Here is a 20,224-nt window from a genome sequence, read left to right on the forward strand (position 1 = left end):
CAACCAGTTCTTATTTCCGACCATATTGATGATCTTGGTGATCCGATGTGCAACGAAAGTGGACCAGGAACACGGCGGTTTCCTTATCCATGCGAGGACGATCGTTGAATCCGTCCAAAGGTGAACTCTCACTGGCCCCAATTTGAGGTTTCTGAAAATGGATTCGGTGATTTCCGCTAACAGCACGGCTCCGCAAAGCTCCAACCGTGGAAGAGAAAGGATTTTCACTGGGGCTACTCGGGTTTTGTCTAGAAGCAGGTTTGTGCAGACATTATCATCCGTTTTGACGCGCATGTAAACGGCTGCTGCATAAACCTTCTCGGATGCGTCACAAAATCCATGGATCTCGATGTCAGTTCCTGGAGAAAAGTTGACCCATCTAGGTATCCTTATTTTATCGATCTCATGGTATTGGTCGGTGAAGGTTTTCCATCGTTCCAGCGTACTGGTAGATACTGGTTCGTCCCAAGCGGTGCCTTCTAACCAAATACTCTGCATGAGTATTTTTGCCACAATGACCATTGGTGCCAGCCATCCTAATGGATCGAAAAGTTTGGCGATTGCTGATAGTATCGCTCTCTTTGTAATGTTTTCCGGGTTGTCCAGCGTCCCTGCTTTAAAATAAAATAAATCGGAGAGGGCATTCCATCGAATTCCTAATGCTTTAACTGAACTTGTATCTTCGAAGGCCAGGAAGTTTTCACTGAGGAGGTCTGCTTTGGGGATGTCCCTTAGAATGTCCTCTGAATTGGATGTCCATTTGCGAAGTGGAAAGCCAGCGTAGTGTAGGACTTGACGAATTTCATATCTGGCTTTAATGGTCGATGTTATCATATGTCCACCCGCTAACACGTCATCTACATACATGTATTCTCGCAGTATGCTAGCCGCTGTAGGGTGTGAACTTGAGACGTCGTCTGCTAGTTGTAGGAGCGTTCTTATCGCGAGATATGGCGCGCAATTCACTCCGAAGGTAACCGTCTTTAATTCGTAGAGACTAATAGGGTCATTCGGAGAAGTGCGGTACACAATGCGTTGAAATTTGGTGTGATTTTCGTTCACCCAAATTTGTCGATACATCTTTTCGATATCGCTGTTGAAGACGAAACGGTATAGTTTCCATCGTAAGATAAGGATTGGTAGATCGGCTTGTAGAACTGGGCCTGGGAATAGAATATCATTTAGGCTCTTCCCGTTGGCCGTAGGGCTCGAGGCATTGAATACTACGCGTACCTTTGTAATGGTACTTTCCGCTTTAATAACGGCGTGGTGGGGCAGGAAGTAATGATCCGAATCGTCGGATGGGATATTCTTTTTTAATTTTCTCATATGCCCGAGCATATGTGAGCAGAGCTCACAGAGTATATTAACTTTGATTGCATAACGGTTGGTTGTACAGGTATAAAGGAATCGAGATAGATATAGACTTCCATATATCAAAATCATCAGTATCGAAAAAAAATTCGATTGAGCCATGTCCGTCCGTCCGTCTGTCCGTTAACACGATAACTTGAGTAAATTTTGAGGTATCTTGATGAAATTTGGTACGTAGGTTCCTGAGCACTCATCTCAGATCGCTGTTTAAAATGAACGATATCGGACAATAACCACGCCCAATTTTTCGATATCGAAAATTTCGAAAAATCGAAAAAGTGCGATAATTCATTACCAAATACGCATTAAGCGATGACACTTAGTAAGTGAGTTGAGCTTATAACGCAGAATAGACAACTAGTAAAATTTTGGACAACGGGCGTGGCACCGCCCACTTTTAAATGAAGGTAATTTAGAAGTTTTGCATGCTGTAATTTGGCAGTCGTTGAAGATATCATGATGAAATTTGGCAGGAACGTTACTCTTATTACTTTATGTCTGCTTAATGAAAATTAGCAAAATCGGAGAACGACCACGCCCACTGTTTAAAAAAAAATTTTATTAAATTCAAATTTTAAAAGAAAAGTTAATATCTTTACAGCATATAAGTAAATTATTCCAAAATTCAACTCCAGTAATGATATGGTGCAACAAAATACAAAAATAAAAGAAAATTTCAAAATGGGCGTGGCTCCGCCCTTTTTCATTTAATTTGTCTAGGATGCTTGTAATGCCATAAGTCGAACAAAAATTAACCAATCCTTTGTGAAATTTGGTAGAGGCTTAGCTTCTCTACGATAACTGTTTCCTGTGAAAAAGGGCGAAATCGGTTGAAGCCACGCCCAGTTTTTATACACAGTCGACCGTCTGTCCTTCCGCTCGGCCGTTAACACGATAACTTGAGCAAAAATCGATATATCTTTACTAAACTCAGTTCACGTACTTATCTGAACTCACTTTGTATTGGTATAAGAAATGGTCTAAATGCGACTATGACCACGCCCACTTTTTCGATATCGAAAATTACGAAAAATGAAAAAAATGCCATAATTATATACCAAATACGAAAAAATGGATGAAACATGGTAATTGTATTGGTCTATTGACGCAAAATATAACTTTAGAAAAAAACTTGGTAAAAGTGGTGTGACACCTACCATATTAAGTAGAAGAAAATGAAAAAGTTTTGCAGGGCGAAATCAAAAGCCCTTGGAATCTTGGAAGGAATACTGTACATGGTATTACATATATAAATAAACTAGCGGTACCCGACAGATGATGTTCTGGATCACCCTGGTCCACATTTTGGTAGATATCTCGAAAACGCCTTCACATATACAACTAAGGGCCACTCCCTTTTAAAACCCTCATTAATACCTTTAATTTGATACCCATATCGTACAAACAAATTCTAGAGTCACCCCTGGTCCACCTTTATGTCGATATCTCGAAAAGGCGTCCACCTATAGAACTAAGGACCACGCCTTTTTAAAATACTCATTAACACCTTTCATTTGATACCCATATCGTACAAAAAAATTCTAGAGTCACCCCTGGCCCACCTTTATGGCGATATCTCGAAAAGGCATCCACCTATAGAACTAAGGCCCACTCCCTTTTAAAATACTCATTAACACCTTTCATTTGATACGCATATCGTATAAACAAATTCTAGAGTCACCCCTGGTCCACCTTTATGTCGATATCTCGAAAAGGCATCCACCTATAGAACTAAGGCCCACGCCCTTTTAAAATACTCATTAACACCTTTCATTTGATACCCATATCGTACAAACAAATTCTAGAGTCACCCCTGGTCCACCTTTATGGCGATATCTCGAAAAGGCGTCCACCTATAGAACTAAGGCCCACACCCTTTTAAAATACTCATTAACACCTTTCATTTGATACCCATATAGTAAACAAAAGTTCTAGAGTCACTCCTGGCCCACCTTTATGGCGATATCTCGAAAAGGCATCCACCTATAGAACTAAGGCCCACTCCCTTTTAAAATACTCATTAACACCTTTCATTTGATACCCAAATCGTACAAACAAATTCTAGAGTCACCCCTGGTCTACCTTTATGGAGATATCTCGAAAAGGCGTCCACCTATAGAACTAAGACCCACGCCCTTTGAAAATACTATTAACACCTTTCATTTGATACCCATATCGTACAAACAAATTCTAGAGTCACCCCTGGTCCACCTTTATGGCGATATCTCGAAAAGGCGTCCACCTATAGAACTAAGGCCCACACCCTTTTAAAATACTCATTAACACCTTTCATTTGATACCCATATTGTACAAACGCATTCTAGAGTCACCCCTGGTCCACGTTTATGGTGATATCCCGTAAAGGCGTCCACCCATAGAACAAAGGCCCACTCCCTTTTAAAACACTTATTACACTTTTCGTTTGACACCCATATTGTACAAACGCATTCTAGAGTCAACCCAGGTCCACTTTTATAACGATATTTCGAAAAGGCGTCCACCTATAGAACTAAGGCCCACTCTCTTTTAAAATACTCATTAACACCTTTCATTTGATACCCATATAGTACAAACAAATTCTAGAGTCACCCCTGGTCCACGTTTATGGCGATATCTTGAAAAGGCGTCCACATATAGAACTAAGGCCCACGCCCTCTTAAAATACTCATTAACACCTTTCATTTGATACTCATATCGTACAAACAAATTCTAGAGTCACTCCTGGTCCATCTTTATGGCGATATCTCGAAAAGGCGTCCATCTATAGAACTTAGGCCCACGCTCTTTTAAAATACTCATTAATACCTTTTATTTGATACCCATATCGTACAAAATAAATTCTAGAGTCACCCCTGGTCCACCTTTATGGCGATATCTCGAAAAGACGTCCACCTATAGAACTTAGGCCCACTCCCTTTTAAAATTATCATTAACACATTTCATTTGATACCCATATCGTACAAACAAATTCTCGAGTCAGGCCTGGTCCACCTTTATGGCGATATCCCTAAATGGCGTCCATCTATAGATCTATGGCCCACTTCCTCTTAAAATACTCTTTAATACCTTCCATTTGATATACATGTCATACAAACACATTCCAGGGTTAACCTAGGTTCCTTTTACAACATGGTGATTTCCCTTACTTACTCTCCACAGCTCTCAACTGAGTATGTAATGTTCGGTTACATCCGAACTTAGCCTTCCTTGCTTGTTTTTTGGTACATTTTCTACCTCCCAGAAAGCTTTTAATTGATTGTCTAACGCAACTTCGTTGTAGAAAGACATGATGCTCTTCGTTGGATTCGGTGCTTCTATTCGACCGGTTAGTATCCAACCGAACACTGTCTTTTGTGCCAAGAGTGTGTTTAGTACATTCTTTTTTATACCGTTCATTATAATTTGGGGATATATGTCTCCGCCAAATATGAGGTCTACGTCTTCGTTGTCGTAGAACCTCTTGTCTGCCAAAACCAAGTCTGGGAATGCCTGCATAGTCATTGCGTTGATATGGCAGGATGGAAGATTCCCTGTGAGTTTCGCTAAAACTAGTGCGGGTGTAGTCAGGCTGAAGCAGGGATCCACTTGTGAACGTAATTCGATGTTGGATGCTTCTTTCACCTGAGCTGACACCGCATTTGTGAAATGAAAATGAAAAATGAAAAAAAATGCCATAATTATATACCAAATACGAAAAAATGGATGAAACATGGTAATTGTATTGGTCTATTGACGCAAAATATAACTTTAGAAAAAAACTTGGTAAAAGTGGTGTGACACCTACCATATTAAGTAGAAGAAAATGAAAAAGTTTTGCAGGGCGAAATCAAAAGCCCTTGGAATCTTGGAAGGAATACTGTACGTGGTATTACATATATAAATAAACTAGCGGTACCCGACAGATGATGTTCTGGATCACCCTGGTCCACATTCTGGTAGATATCTCGAAAACGCCTTCACATATACAACTAAGGGCCACTCCCTTTTAAAACCCTCATTAATACCTTTAATTTGATACCCATATCGTACAAACACATTCTAGAGTCACCCCTGGTCCACGTTTATGGTGATATCTCGAAAAGGCGTTCACATATAGAACTAAGTCCCACTCCTTTTTAAAATACTCATTAACACCTTTCATTTGATACCCATATCGTACAAACAAATTCTAGAGTGACCCCTGGTCCACCTTTATGTCGATATCTCGAAAAGGCGTCCACCTATAGAACTAAGGACCACGCCTTTTTAAAATACTCATTAACACCTTTCATTTGATACCCATATCGTACAAAAAAATTCTAGAGTCACCCCTGGCCCACCTTTATGGCGATATCTCGAAAAGGCATCCACCTATAGAACTAAGGCCCACGCCCTTTTAAAATACTCATTAACACCTTTCATTTGATACCCATATCGTACAAACAAATTCTAGAGTCACCCCTGGTCCACCTTTATGGCGATATCTCGAAAAGGCGTCCACCTATAGAACTAAGGCCCACACCCTTTTAAAATACTCATTAACACCTTTCATTTGATACCCATATAGTAAACAAAAGTTCTAGAGTCACTCCTGGCCCACCTTTATTGCGATATCTCGAAAAGGCATCCACCTATAGAACTAAGGCCCACTCCCTTTTAAAATACTCATTAACACCTTTCGTTTGATACCCATATCGTACAAACAAATTCTAGAGTCACCCCTGGTCTACCTTTATGGAGATATCTCGAAAAGGCGTCCACCTATAGAACTAAGACCCACGCCCTTTGAAAATACTATTAACACCTTTCATTTGATACCCATATCGTACAAACAAATTCTAGAGTCACCCCTGGTCCACCTTTATGGCGATATCTCGAAAAGGCGTCCACCTATAGAACTAAGGCCCACACCCTTTTAAAATACTCATTAACACCTTTCATTTGATACCCATACTGTACAAACGCATTCTAGAGTCACCCCTGGTCCACGTTTATGGTGATATCCCGTAAAGGCGTCCACCCATAGAACAAAGGCCCACTCCCTTTTAAAACACTTATTACACTTTTCGTTTGACACCCATATTGTACAAACGCATTCTAGAGTCAACCCAGGTCCACTTTTATAACGATATTTCGAAAAGGCGTCCACCTATAGAACTAAGGCCCACTCTCTTTTAAAATACTCATTAACACCTTTCATTTGATACCCATATAGTACAAACAAATTCTAGAGTCACCCCTGGTCCACGTTTATGGCGATATCTTGAAAAGGCGTCCACATATAGAACTAAGGCCCACGCCCTCTTAAAATACTCATTAACACCTTTCATTTGATACTCATATCGTACAAACAAATTCTAGAGTCACTCCTGGTCCATCTTTATGGCGATATCTCGAAAAGGCGTCCATCTATAGAACTTAGGCCCACGCTCTTTTAAAATACTCATTAATACCTTTTATTTGATACCCATATCGTACAAAATAAATTCTAGAGTCACCCCTGGTCCACCTTTATGGCGATATCTCGAAAAGACGTCCACCTATAGAACTTAGGCCCACTCCCTTTTAAAATTATCATTAACACATTTCATTTGATACCCATATCGTACAAACAAATTCTCGAGTCAGGCCTGGTCCACCTTTATGGCGATATCCCTAAATGGCGTCCATCTATAGATCTATGGCCCACTTCCTCTTAAAATACTCTTTAATACCTTCCATTTGATATACATGTCATACAAACACATTCCAGGGTTAACCTAGGTACCTTTTACAACATGGTGATTTCCCTTACTTACTCTCCACAGCTCTCAACTGAGTATGTAATGTTCGGTTACATCCGAACTTAGCCTTCCTTGCTTGTTTTTTGGTACATTTTCTACCTCCCAGAAAGCTTTTAATTGATTGTCTAACGCAACTTCGTTGTAGAAAGACATGATGCTCTTCGTTGGATTCGGTGCTTCTATTCGACCGGTTAGTATCCAACCGAACACTGTCTTTTGTGCCAAGAGTGTGTTTAGTACATTCTTTTTTATACCGTTCATTATAATTTGGGGATATATGTCTCCGCCAAATATGAGGTCTACGTCTTCGTTGACGTAGAACCTCTTGTCTGCCAAAACCAAGTCTGGGAATGCCTGCATAGTCATTGCGTTGATATGGCAGGATGGAAGATTCCCAGTGAGTTTCGCTAAAACTAGTGCGGGTGTAGTCAGGCTGAAGCAGGGATCCACTGGTGAACGTAATTCGATGTTGGATGCTTCTTTCACCTGAGCCGACACCGCATTTGTGATGCCTGAAACATGGGCATGCATTTTCCTTGCTGGCAAATTGAATCTGCGTTTCAGTCTTTCAGTTATAAAGGAACATTCAGACCCAGAGTCAATTAATGCCCGCGCGGAGAAGTCGGTACCATTATGGTGAATGTGTACGCGAGCAGTGCCTAATAGCACACCTGTGCTGGAATTGGCATGTCAGGTTTTGACACTCTGGTTCGTAGAGGGAGGTGGTTGTCCCGATTCTTGTCTTTTCCGTGCCTGTACCGAAGTTGGTGAGGTATTATCCGCATCTTTGAAAGGGTTGCGCACCGCCGGTTGCTGAAGTGTGTCCGCATGCAGGAGCGTGTGGTGACGAGAGTGGCATTTGGAACAGTTATACGAACTGGTGCACCTCGTCACTGTGTGTCCTGGGGATAAACAATTCAGGCAGCCATTTGTGGATTTGACGAATTTAATCCTTTCTACCGGGTTTAAATCGCAAAAACGTGAACAGTTGCGTAATCTGTGCTCCGTAGATTTGCAGATTTTACACATTGATTTTGTTGTTTGCTTGGTTACTTTTGTTTGAAAAGCACCAAGTCTTTTTGTAGGGGCTTCTGTCGACTGGCGCGACGTGTTTGACTTTTGCACTTTAGAGGTGGCATTCCCTGTAAAACCGGACACTGTTTCAAGTGTCTGAAAACGATTGGACAAGAATTTGCCCATATCCTCCCACTTGGATATATCCGTTTTGTGGTCAATGCTCTGCTCCCATAGAGCCAACGTATTCTCAGGTAATTTTGTCAAACATAAATAAGTAATAATCGCATCCCAATTTGAAACGTCAATCTGATGTGTTTTTAAGGATGCTAAACAATTATTTATGTCGCGCTGTAAGGTTTTGATTGAGCTGCCGCACTCGGTATCTATCTTTTTTAGATTAAACAAAGTTTGTAGTTGTGAGTTTACGAGAATCCGTGTATTCTTGTATCTCTCACATAGGTTTTTCCAGGCTGTTTCGAAGCCTTCATTTGTCAAAGGACATTTCTTGACAATGTCCTTTGCCTCACCTTGGGTTTTTTGGTTAAGGTGGAACAACTTTTCTACCGGGCTTAGGCGACTGTTGTTTTTGTAGATGGCCGTGAACAGGTCACGAAACGTTGGCCAAGATAGGTAGTAGCCCTTGAATACCTCAGTATCGCAGGCTGGCAGGCGGATACTGTGTTAGCGCGCGCGTTCTCCCTCAGGTTTGACTGCCCTATCTTTTTCCTCCTTCAATTTAGTTTGAATTTCAGCCATGTTCGACATGCATCTCAGGAATACGGCATATGCCGCTTTATGCTTGATCTTGACCGCTGCAATTTTCTTTGCGTCGAGCGTGTCAGAGCCAAGCAACTCCTCTAGGGCGTTCTCTGCCTTTTCCCACTTAGCTTGCAACTCTATTTGCTGTATTGCAAGAGTGTGTACAGTGTGCAGAGCCGCATTGATATCATTAAAATCGGCCTCGAATTCGATTATCCGATCGGCCAATCTAATGTAGGAGTCCATGTTCATGGTTGAAAAGTGGAGAGCGAATTAAGCAAGGGATATAAAACTTGAAAACCTGAGCGAATCACCCAACCAACAACTATTAAAATTACGAAAAATTGATTTATTACTCTTAATTTGTTTATTTTGGTCTGACTTTGCAGATTATTTGTGCCTTGTGTACTGTGTAAAGTAAAGGAGGGGCCACTCGCCACTTCAACCTTCAATTTTATTATAAAATAAGTGCGCGCGTTGATATAAACTCGACGAAAAGTGCGAAACCGTGAAATAAATCTTATGCAACAAAGAACAAGACTGTGTAACAAGATTAATTAGAGAAATTAGTAAAAATGATAGTGACGCAAAAGAAACTGAATTTTGCCGCAGTCGAATGGCGTGAATTTTTTTTGTGAAAGTGAGGTTATGTGCACCTCTTCTCTGTGCTGTGTCTGGAGAGCCTTACCGCTGGTGGGGGGACAGGCCAGATATTCACAAGGTTTTAAGACAACGTTAATGTGCCGCGTTTGCACTTAATTTGTTTTTCGACACTAATAAATTTTTCACACTTTTCGCGGTTAATCACAGTCACTACGCGTGTGGCACTTGGAATATATTTTTTAGACGGTTTTATTTATTTTTTATAACCAAACAAACAAATTGTGGCAAGCAATATTGCACTTACGTTGTGGCTGTTTGCTGTTCTGGTGATGATGTGGCAAGTTGGCTTGCGATGTTGCAATTGCTTTAGCTGGCTGTCCTGTGCTCAGTGTTTTACCAAGATGTTAGCCAATTGTAGTGTATCACCAAGCGTGTTAATCAGCTTCTGAATATATTGTTGAGTATCACCAAAAAACTGTCAAAATCCCACCAATAGTGTATCACCACAATAATTTTACCACCAAAGTGTATCACCAAGCATGTATATAATGTTTTTGTACGGATGTGGACTGTATATAGGCGCTAGTTCCTTGTTACGGGGAGATAGGACCAAATGATCGGCCGGGGTGCGTTTGCTCCTGGAGGTAGGTAGGTGCACCGGGGTCGATCTCAGTGGGAATAAGCGGGTTGGAATAAAATAAGAGAATACGAGATTTCGCGTTATAATGGATATGATTTATTGGGTAAACGTGAAAATAGCAAAGGTTCCAATATTACCTGAATAAACGCAAACAATTACGGCAGAGATCGCTGGCGGCAGATGTGGACAGGATGGCTGTTGGAATCCAAGAGGCCGGTTGTATAAAAAGCTACAACCGTTGACCCGCAAAATCCTGCGTTTTGGAGGGGAAAGGCACCCACACATCAACCCCGACGTGCCTATGCATGAGTGCTGACAAAAAACACACATACACGTGCATGTACATGCATGCACATGCATGTGGCGATGATGGTGTGGGTGGTTATAATTAAGTCGAGTATCGATTCGCAGGGTTGCATTGGGGGGGATCGATCGCAACAGATGCGGAAAAGTTAGGCATCCTGCCTAAACACTATGTGAACGGCCATTTAATACTATTTTGAAATTTAATATAAAAAATGCCATGTACTTTTCTTATGCTATATAGTAATAGAATCTCTCATTCAATATTGTAATTTACTTAAAGTATACACTAAGAAAATGTTTAATAAATAACTAAAAAAAAATAATAATTGCAATAGTCGCCATACTCAAAAACTATATGAAATTTAAATATAGGCAACTGAATAACGTGCAAGAGCGTGTCTAAAATTTCTTTTTTTCTCGCCCAAATTTCCAACTCAAAATTGAGGAAGAACAATAAAAAATCCAGTAGATCCCCAAAAGTAACCTTCAAAATGTCTCAATTGACAGTAAAGTCAGCCTCATTATCCTCGCCTAAATTCAATGGCAAATCAAGAATTTGCGTAATTTTACAATTCAGAATAGTAGTTTCTAGGGAAGTATGCAAAATACTAAAATACTAAAAACCAGCCCATAATAAACAACAAAAATGAAGAAAAGTCACAAGAGAACATATATAAATGAAGCGCTATTATAAATTTGCAGCAATAAGACATATCGCGCTCGTTTTCATCTTAGGATAGAAAAGTGTAGCGTAGAAAATTTCAAGCAACCAGATGTTGAGACATACAAGAAATGCCGGAAATCCAGACTTTATAATATTATATTTATAAGGAAAAGTGAAAATTATAGAATTTTACTCGAGTAGGCAAATTTAAATGTAATAAAATGGTACCCCACGCTCTCTAAGATCTAACAATTGCACAAACCCAAGAGGTTGTGCATGTGACAATCCCGGTAAAAATAAAAATAATTCTTCATTAATATCAATGATGATTCTGTGTTGGTGGATGCCGCAGAAATCGCATTACATATAATATCAAAATATTGCTGGAAAATAATAAAAATAAAAAAAAAATTAAATTAGAAAAATAAATTAAAAGATAGAAAACTTTTGCATCCACTGTACCTTCCTTCCGCTCACTAGCTGAACAATTACTCCTAATACACAAATTACCTTGCTCTTCCACCAACTACAGCTACTAAATTTTCCGTACACAATTACTTAAGTACTTACTTACTTAATTGGCGCTTAACGTCTAAACGGTTATGGCCGTCCAACAAGGCGCGCTAGTCGCTCCTTCGCTCCGCAAACCGGCGCCAATTGGTCACACCAAGGGAGTTTAAATCTTTTTCCCACCTGGTCCTTCCAACGTGGAGCCCCCCACTACCTCTGCTTCCATAGGCGGGTTCCGATAGAAACACTTTCTTGGCCGGAGCATCATCATTCATTCGCATAACATAGCCTAGCCAGCGCAGCCGCTGCGTTTAATTCGCTGGACTATGTTGATGTCTGCGTATAGCTCGTACAGCTCATCATTAAATCTTCGGTACTCGCCATCGCCAACGCGTAGAGGTCCATAAATCTTTCGAAGAACTTTTCTCTCGAACACTCCAAAAGCCACTTCATCTGCTGTTGTCATGGTCCATGCTTCTGCCCCATACAGCAGGACGGGTACAATAAGTGACAGATTTTTTTATGTACTAAGTTTAATAAAACCCTAATAAAATAAAATAACAATGAAAATCGTTATTAGTAGAAATAATTTAAGTTAGAAATATCATAATAAAGAAATAGATATAAGTATGACCTGTTTCAGTTAGGAAAAACATGCTTTTAGAGATGACATAATTTTAAGGAAAATATCTTCAATTTAACCCTCGGTAGAATAGGAAACACCAATAAAAACTATTTTACTTCAACCCCCAGTAGATTAGAAAATAGTAATAGGAAAATATTTTTACCTGAACGTATCTGCAAAATAAGAAAGAATAGTCCATAAGAACAGGATCAAACCAATATAAAACATCCGCTAGTATGTCACATAATTCAAAAATTTTTTTACTTATAGCATTCCACTTTACTCAATAAACAAAAACCAATACAATAGATACGTAAGTAAAGAAAATGTAAGCAAAAACAAAGCACAAATAAATATACAAATTCATTTTGGCATCAAGTTACCGTTACCTCATAAGCATTAAAGAATAACTTGTAAACATACAATAGCGTCGACACACTTAAAAATTCTGATATGTATTAACAAATGTCAACAGATAACACTTGATCCGAAAAATTACTCATATTTATAAACATACAAAAAAAAAAAAATGTAAATAACAAAAGTCAGCATATTAGAAACAAATGTAAACAGAGAATAATGTAAACAGACCCCCCTATTGCGGGTGTCGATTGGAGTAGAATCGATTATTTGTCGATTCCATCTTTTTCATTTAATTTTGTTATTATGCAAGTTAATCGCCAAATCTTTGAACTTTTAAAACAGTTATCTTGTACGAAACAGATTTTGATTTTTTTTTTAAATATTTCGATTCATATAAGATAATCTTTATCCATTATAAAGATAATCGATTAACGCTCAACGATCGACTGTCGACTGCGATCGACACTCGCAATAGGGGGGATACTCTTTGTTTCCCATATCAAGTAACCGCTATGTAATAAATTATAGTATAACTCAAAAGCAATTAAAATCTTTTTCTAATTCAAGCAAAACTGAAGTGCGTCATTAAGACTCTGAAAAGGTTATACATGCCTTTTTCTTTTTTAAGGTGGAGGGTGTAGTATGATGTATGGTGCCGCCTTATGTCAATACGTTTGTAGTATTATGCAGCATGCTCTACTACGCCAATGCATTTTCTATGCAGACCACACATATTTCATTCACATTACAATATCGAGCCAAATATATTTCGTTTACCCCATCGAAGCGGGAGTTCAACATCACTTACTAATGCCGACAGCAAGACCTGTATCCGGTTACATATCTACTGGCGCATTGACCAGTTCGTTAATAGCGTGACCGCGTGTCAATGATAATTCGTCAACGCGCCTGCCAAAATATTTCTACAGTTATAATTTGTTAAACTAGGTCGAACTAATGTGTTGACTCAGTATGTAAATGTTAAGAATGTAGTGTATTAAAAAAAATAAATAAATGTAAGGCGCGATAACCTCCGAAGAGATCTAAGGCCGAACTTCTCTTCCAATTTGCGTCGTGCTCCTCTTGATTTTCCCTACAAATTGGCCGGACGGGACCTACATGCTTTATGCCGACTCCGAACGGCATCTGAAAGGCAGATGAGTTTTCACTGAGAGCTTTTCATGGCAGAAATACACCCGGAGCGCTTGCCAAACACTGCCGAGGGGCGACTCCGCTTAGAAAAATTTTCTTCTAATTGAAAAATCTTATTTCTAAAATTTTGATGTTGCTTTGCCCGGGGTTTCAACCCAGGGCATACGGTGTGGTAGGCGGAGCACGCTACCATCACACCACGGTGGTCGCGTGTATTAGGTCGTAGTGTATTAGTGTTAGTGTAAATACGTATGTGTAGAATAGATAATTTTGTATAAAAGGAAAGGCAATTCTAAAATAAAAACAACCGCTTTTTAACGCTACACATCGGCGTTTCAACTAATCCTTGTTTTTACATATTACGGTATACACAAACAAAGCGAAGTTACCTGCGTTCTTGAGCCGCTGTAGGTTATTCACCATCCCTCTAAACAAAGAAATGGAAGTAAGCGTGGGATTCACCACGTGGTAAGAAAATTGTCTCTTATAAAATGGCATGGTGGATCACATATCCGCGTAGTAATGGCATGGAATTGCTACAGCGGTTCTTGTCCGTGGTTCTCGCAGTTCGTTAATATGCAATATAAATATTGTGACAAATATTAGCAACACTAAGGGATACTATCATCTCTAAGCCGATACTAAGCAGTCACTTGTATCTACATAAACAAATTAATGATTATGTCTACAAATATGTGCACACAGCAGCGGAGAAATACTTACAAAAGTAAGTAATCATCAGCAAAGTAGTTCTCACACATACACATGCATATTTCTGAGATACCCACAAAAGTATGCAATCTTCAGCGAACTAGTAAATACTAGAAGGAGAAACGCCTAGAAACATGCCAACGAGGAAACCGAAGAGTATAAAAGCAGCACCAGCTGCGGCATGAGCAGTCAGTTTGATTTAGTCACGCTATTGGTTGTGAAGTACTTTCAAGTAGTCTAATAAAGACCATTTTTGCATTATTGAATATTGGAGTTATTCATTCAACAGTTTATTGATTCGAACGTTAGCAGAAGATATGGAATAAGCCGAATTTCCCTAAATTCGCTACAATTTCGAATACAACAAGGACATCGCAAAGTGGAGTGAATTGAAAAAGTCAACTGAAAAAGGAGTTGGAGAGCCGTGGATTGAATACAACCGGCAATAAACTCGAATTTCAGGCACGACTACGAGAGGCAATGGAAGCAGAAGGAATTAACGTGGAAGAGTATGTCTTTCATCTTGATCGCGATGAAACAAAAAAATTGGAGAAGAAAAACGAAACACCGCAGACAATGGCGAACACAGACTTGAACATGATATTGGCTGCAATATCGGCACAAATGTTCGCAGTTGGAAGCACAGTAAGCAAGGGTAACATCAAAGCTGGAAGCACACGATACAAATATTGTACAGCTCGAGGGCAAAATTGATAACGAGATAGAAGCATTGGGAGGTCGTATACAGGAGTCGCAAATGAATCGCCCAGCAATTTCAGCGAGTAAACGAAGGTAAAAACTCCATCTTTTGACGGTTTGAGAAGACCGCAGCAGTGAACAACTGGAATACTGAAGATAAAGTTGCTACATTGTTCGTAGCTTTAAAAGCTGCGGAAGTCTTACAGACCATCCCAGAGTACGAACGGAACAGTTATGAAGCATTGATGGCTGCTGTAGAACGACGGCACGGAAGCGAACACAGGAAACAGATCTATCAAATAGAATTGCTAAACCTCTACCAAAAAGCTAACGAGACTTTGCAGGAGTTTGCCTCGGATGTTGAAGGATTGGCTCATCTAGCAAATGCGGACGCGTGGAATACACTAAAAGGGTAAAAATCCAGGGTTTTATAAATGGCATACGGGACGTGGAGACGAAGCGAGCGACATATGCAAACCCAAAACCCACATTCGCAGAAACGGTATCACATGCATTGACTCAGGAAACTGCCTACCTATTGAGTAAACCAGCATATAAGTCTCATCGTGTGGAAGTAGAAAGACCAGAGTGGGTAGACACAAGCATTGAAGGGTACGCAGCAGAAGAATAATGATGCAGTCAAATGCTTTAAGTGTGGAAAGCTAGGGCACATTGCGCGTTATTGCAACACCAACCCTAACAGTTCCAACAATGTGGGTGGTCGTAAAAGCAGAGCTGAAGGAGATGAGCAAATCTCCAAGACATATCAATCGTTAAACTAAAACAAGTCAGCCGCAAGGGGCGACAGCTGGCTCCCTCAATTGAATGCCCCATAATCTCTATCTCACAAATTGGAAGAAGGTCAAACAATCTTACTGTCGGAGGACATCTGGATGGAAAGGAACGTTTACTGACGGCAGATACGGGTACATCTCATTCCATCATTCGAGCGGACTTAGTCAACAAGAAAATAAGACCATTGCATTTAGCAAGATTGCGTACAGCCACTGGAGAAGACACCACGGTTCTAGGATAGTATCATGTGAAGTCGCAATTGGGAACGCCACGGTAGTACACAATTTTATAGTGACAGAGATTGTTGATGAAATCATAATTGGACTGGACTTCTTGATCGACCAAGGCATCAAGATCGACATGCAAAGCAAGACGATGCGATATAAGAACATGGATGTGCCACTTAATTTCGGCTACCAGAGAGCGAGGGCTGGTGAAAGAGAGTCAGCAAATACCACCAAAATCAGAAGCAGTTATCTAGGCAAAGGGTGATGGAAATTGTGGGACAAGCAAATTGTGGGTTGTCGAGGCAGCAAACAAATCAACACCGAACATACTTGTAGGAAAAACCCTGGCTATGACAAAACAAGATGGATCTATTCCGGTAAGAGTAGAGTTCAAATCACGACTAAAACTGACCAAAGGGGCTATTTTGGGAAGATGCCAAGAGGCTGAAGTAGTTATTAACTGTGAACAGCTCCAGGAATACGTTTCATCTAGTAATAATGATCTTTCCAATGACATCACGGCATGGACGAAGGGACTAAAGGAGCTTATCAGACTAAGGCAAAATAACTGCTCCTAAATTACGCCAATATATTTGGCCAAGATGGCTCCAAACCGGGCCGCACCAACGTTGTGAAACATCGAATTGACACTGCAGATGCGAGGCCGATCCGTCAAGGTCCTCGTAGTGTTCCACTGCCGAAGCGGGAAGTTGTGAGTCTAATCGTACAAGAAATGAGCGACAGCGGCGTCATCGAACCATCAGCTAGTCCACGGAGCTTACCTGTGGTAATTGTGAAGAAAAAGGATGGAAAAATGAGGTTTTGCGTGGACTATCTAAAGTTGAACGACGTCACTAAAAAGGATAGCTACCCATTGCCAAGAATTGACGATACTCTGGACGCGCTATCTGGTACGACATGGTTTTCCACACTGGACTTGAAAAACGGCTACTGGCGAGTGGAGGTGAATGAGGAAAACAAAGAAACAACCTTAAGTGTCGGTGATGGTCTTTGGCAATTTACAGTGTTGCCTTTTGGACTTTGTAATGCACCACCTACTTTTGATAGACTCATGGACCAAGTACTGAAAGGACTACATTGGAAAACATGATAGGTTTACCTGGACGACATCATCGTATTGGGCAAGAACTTTGATAAACATCTTAAGAACTTTGAGGAAGTTTTCCAGAGAATAGCTGGCGCTGGGCTGAAACTAAGTTCCGAAAAGTGTTCGCTGTTTAAAAAGGTAGTAAGTTATTTGGGTCACAAGGTAACGACAGAGGGCTTCTGCCTTGCGAATGAAAAGATAGAAACTGTAACGGATTGGCCAAGACCACAGAACTTGCATGAATTAAGAAGTTTCCTTGGGCCATGCACATATTACCGCCGGTTTGTACCAAACTTTTCCAGCGTAGCCCATAGCCTCCATGAACTTACAAGAAAAAATAAAGCGTTTGAATGGAAGAAGGAGCAAGAAGTGGCTTTCCAAACATTGAAGGAGCGTTTGTGCACTGCCCCAATGTTGGCATATCCGATTCCAGGAGCAACGTTTATTCTAGATACAGATGCGAGCGGATATGCTATAGGAGGCGTTTTATCACAACTGGTCGAAGGTCGGAGAAGGTAGTTGCATATTACAGCCGTTCAATTGGTAAACCAGAGAGGAACTATTGCGTTACACGGAGAGAGCTGTTGGCATTGGTAGAGTGCATTAAACATTTTCCAGCAATTCCACGTCAGGGCAGATCACGCAGCGTTAAAATGGCTATTGCAGTTCCGTAATCCAGAAGGACAATTGGCGCGATGGATCGAGCGATTACAAAGCTATGACTTTTCCATTGAGCATCGCAAAGGTGGTACCCATGGAAATGCTGATGCAATGTCACTAAGACCATGTAGTTTGGAATGCAGGCACTGTTCAAAGGCAAAGGCTAAAGAAGGCATTAAAGATGTCCGGCATGTACGGATGAATGGGACAAGGAACAACTAAGGAATTATCAGCTAGAAGATACTGATCTGTCACATGTTATGCAAGGGCTCGAACGAAACGAAAGACCAAATAGAGGGGAGATGTCAGCAGAGAGTCCCGTTGCGAAGTCATATTGGGCACAGTGGAACAGTTTAGAATTGATATTCGGTTGCTTGCATCGAGTATGGGAGAGTGAGGATGGTCAAGCAAGAAGAAATTGCTAGTTGTTCCCAGAAAGAGGATTCCTGACTTGCTCAGCGAGCTGCATAATGGCCCGAGCGGAGGTCATCTTGGAATCAAGAAGACGCTCGAGAAGATTAAACATAGATTCTATTGGGTTGGTTGCCGTCAGTCGGTCAATGAGTGGATTGGGAACTGCGAGGTTTGCAGCAGAGCGAAAGGGCCCGAAATCCGAAATCATGGCCAGATGAAGCAATATAACTCAGGTGCGCTATTTGAAATGATCGCTATGGATGTCGCAGGTCCATTTCCTACTAGCAAATGCGGAAACAAATATGTACTGGTGGTTAGGAATTATTTCAGAAAATGGCCAGAGGTATACCCAATCCCAAATCAAGAAAAGGAAACCGTAGCCAAAGTGTTTATAAACAATTGGATTGCAAGGTATGGTGTACCAAGGCAGGAATTTCGAATCAGCTGTGTTCCAGAAAATGTGTAAATCAATGGGCATTCGAAAAACATGAACAACTGCATCGCATCCTCAGTCCGATGGTATGGTGGAACGATTCAATAGAACATTGAAGGAGCACTTAAGGAAAGTAGTGGACAAGTTCCATAAAGAGTGGGATACCCGCATACCATTTTTCTTGATGGCTTACCGATCAGCAGTGCATGAGACAACGGGCCAAACCCCTGCAAAAGTAGTTTTTGGCAATAACCTCCGACTGCCAGCTGATTTGAAGTTTGGGATAGATGCCGACGCGGAGAAAAATGTCAAGAAATCCTCTGGTGTTTTGGAAGAAGAACTGAGAGAAATACACGATCTGATAAGGCAACGAACAAAGATTATGAATGACAAGATGAAAGCCAGATACGATAAAGCAATTAATTCGGAAAGTTTTCAGGAAGGAGATTTGGTGCTGTTATACAACCCACAACACGGATCAACGATGTGGTTTACCGCATACAAACCATTGGTAAGCCACGAAGCAAAATGAAAGTGGTTCATCTGGAAAGGCTGGCGGCGTTTAGATTAGGGAGGGCAGTGCGACGAATATTAGCAACACTAAGGGATACTATCGTCTCTAAGCCGATACTAAGCGGACACTTGTATGTATATAAACGAATACACATATGTAAATACAGCAGCGGAGAGATACTCACAAAAGTATGGAATCATCAGCAAAGTAGTGCTCACACATACACATGCATATTTCTGAGATACTCACAAAAGTATGCAATCTTCAGCGAACCATTGAATTCTAGAAGGAGAAACGCCTAGAAATATGCCAACGAGGAAACCGAAGATTGTAAAAGCAGCACCAGCTGCGGCATGAGCAATCAGTTTGATTTAATCACGCTATTGGTTTTGAAGTACTTTAAAGTAGTCTAATAAAGATTATTTTTGCATTATTGAATATTGGAGTTATTTACTCAACAGTTTAGTGATTCGAAAGTTAGCAGAAGATTTGGAATAAGCGGAATTTCCCTAAGTCTCAGACTCCACGGATAGGTACCGCTGTAGCTAGGCCGGGTTTGTCTGGGACTAAGGCTTTTAGTGCTTGTGAGCACAAATCTTTGCCGATAACTCTGTTATTGATTAATTTAACGAATTCTCGCAAAGTAATATTGCATTGTTATCGGAGTTATACTGCAAAGTTTCAGCTCAATCGGACACCGGGCAGTGTATCAAATTTAACTTGCAGATTACAGACAACAGCCAAGTGAAACTAAATAAAAGCTTATAAAAATTATGTAGAGTTAAGAGTCACTATCTCGGTATATTGCTTTGCATCATATGAGCACCAATAATACACAATCACAGATTTCAATAATAAACATAAGAAAAATCTTTAAGCAGCGGCAAA

The 20,224-nt window shown here is 40.5% G+C and overlaps 1 protein-coding gene across 6 annotated transcripts in view; it reads right to left on the reverse strand.

Annotated features, from left to right (window-relative positions):
• Positions 1 to 20,224, reverse strand: part of Cdk5alpha (Cdk5 activator-like protein) — a 700,666-nt gene that overhangs the window by 195,559 nt on the left and 484,883 nt on the right. The window lies entirely within an intron of this gene.

The sequence above is a fragment of the Eurosta solidaginis genome, chromosome 2, assembly GCF_040869045.1.
Source record: "Eurosta solidaginis isolate ZX-2024a chromosome 2, ASM4086904v1, whole genome shotgun sequence".
Lineage (NCBI taxonomy): Eukaryota > Metazoa > Arthropoda > Insecta > Diptera > Tephritidae > Eurosta > Eurosta solidaginis.